This window comes from Juglans microcarpa x Juglans regia, chromosome 1S, assembly GCF_004785595.1.
Source record: "Juglans microcarpa x Juglans regia isolate MS1-56 chromosome 1S, Jm3101_v1.0, whole genome shotgun sequence".
In the NCBI taxonomy this organism is placed as follows: Eukaryota; Viridiplantae; Streptophyta; class Magnoliopsida; order Fagales; family Juglandaceae; genus Juglans; species Juglans microcarpa x Juglans regia.
Genome location: NC_054595.1, coordinates 5,973,085 through 5,975,643, shown reverse-complemented (window position 1 = coordinate 5,975,643; position 2,559 = coordinate 5,973,085).

Below are 2,559 nucleotides of genomic sequence, written 5' to 3'. Positions count from 1 at the left end.
TTTTAAAATCCAGGTTCTGGGTTCCACTCCCTTTTTTTCTTCATTTTTTTTTTTTAAATTAGAGCCTACATATTATAAATATTTTTTCAGATGTAGCTTTCAAAATCTATTTATTTTATTTTTTAAAATAAATTGTTTATAAAATAATATTACATTATTTATATGAAAACCATGTATTGCATTATTTATATGCATTTTGAATCTTCAATCAAATGATCATCATCTATTAGCATTAGGACCAATCTTTAATTTTCAAGAATCTCAATTAGTAAATAATTCTAACCCAGCTTAATTATGTTACTTCCATAACCCATCGTTCACAAGATCAAGTACAGGTTATACCTATGTCTTTCCATTCCATTACAATATATGTAATGCTTAAAAGAAAATTAGTAAGAAAACAGACAATGAGCCAAAGTACATGTTCATATTCCTTGACTACCAATAAAAAGACACATGGAGAAGAGAGTAAAAAAAAAAAAAAAATCATAAAATGAATGATTCATTGGACATAATATGTATTTTTCTTTTAAATTTTTGTCCATTTAGTTGCTATAAAGGAACAAATAAAAAAAAAAAGGTACTGAGTTGATACCCTGACCAAGTGTACCCAAATTTTTCTATACGAGTATTAGCCCGGATTTGTTTTGGGCAAGAAAAAAATTCGACAGGATGAACAGTGCTAGTTCCATTAAGAAGCTATCGAGAATTTGTTAGAAGGATTTTTATTTTTTGTATAAAATGGTAATAAAAACTTTCTAGTATTTAAAAAAAAATACAAAGGGGTCGGAAAGCCCGCTTTTTACCGAAATCATTTTCGGGTCAGGTGATCGTTTAATTGGAAGCTATCTAAATCGGGTTGGGTAGGAACATTTTTCGGGCCGGGTTGCGTGAATAGTCCTAGTTCTACCGTGCAGTGAGGCAATGCAGCAACTGAGGCTTCGTTTGAAACCACAATTCACTTCAACTTATCTCAACTCATTATTACAACTTTTTCAAATACTAATATAAAATATAATAAACAATTCAATTTTTTTAAATCTCAAAATAATAATAATATTAAAAATTAATATTCTAACAATATTTTATCATCTTAACTCTACTCAACTCAAATCAGTTCAACATTCAAACGCAACCTAAGTAGAGAACAAAATAAATAAGATTGTTGGACAAGTTATTCAAAGTCAACTTAATTGAATTTTTAAATGAATCACTTGGGAATACAAACCTATAATCCGTTATTAAACGATATAACTCAATCAATATAAACTCGAATAATCTCATGTTTATTATTGAATAATGCTAATATACCGCTCCATTTTGCTCCCTCATTTTGACCACTTATGCATTTAGATTTTTTTTTACATTTTTTTCCTTTACTTACTGATTAAGGAAGTGATTATTAGTGTATTGATATATATTTTTTATTTTTTTAAAAAATTTTAAAAAATATGAATAAGAAAAATGAAAAAAATTGAAAATGAAAATTTTACCTAGGGGGCACGCCCAGCGGTCACTGTTGGGCGATACCCTAGCAAGACTCTTTATTATTTTATATAGTGTTATCTCCAACATTGTAATGAGGATATCTTAAATATTTTATAAGAATAAGCAAAATCATAGTCTTGCTTGTTTGTGATTGTTGTAGAAAATATAGTTTATATTTTTAGGGCTTAGAGCTTATAACTTAAGTGATAAGTTCTACTATTAAAAAGTTATTTACTGTTTAGTAACTATATGTTTAAAATATTTTCAAACACGTTATGTTTGTTTGGAAACAAATTAAAAAAGTTCTTTCTGACGTAAAAATGACGATTATTTGAATTTTAAAAAATTATGATTATATCCTTAAAAGTTTGAAAGTTGTAATTATCTTAAAATTGTATGTGTATTTTCATCCATTGACAGTCTTTTTAAAATTCGAATTACGTTTCGCATTATCCGGAAAAGCATGTTTAAGGAAAAGAACCCCAAACGTACTTTTTAGCTTATTTGACATTAAAAGTACTTTAATATGTAATACTCAAACAACCTAAGTTTTCTATTAAAAAAATTTTAAGATTATTTAAGTACTTTTTAAGACTCATACCACAACCCAAATAGGCCCTTAATATTATTTATGTTGCTTGAGTCTTTATAAGTATAATCATTGGTATATATAGGCTATGTAAACTTATTTACAAAACTCAAAATTTGTTTATTAAAATTCTCAAGTAAAGCTATAAGATATTGTATAAACAATCTATTTATTAAAATGGAGCAACTCGTGAATAAGCTCGAGCTTAATCAAATAATAAATGAGTTGTTCGTAAACATAAAATGTAACTTGATAATAAGCTCGAGTTCTACTCATATTCATTTAAACTCAATTCGGTTATCGTCTTAATTGTAAGTTTAAGCGGGCCATAATAGTTTTTTTATAGATTTTTTTTTTTTCATTTTGGGTTTTATCATTTCTAGTCGCATTTGTTGATGTATTAAATTTTAAACGAATTTTTATTTAAATGATTCACTAATATATAAAACTCATTAATATCAATTGGTGTAATCGGAGATAAT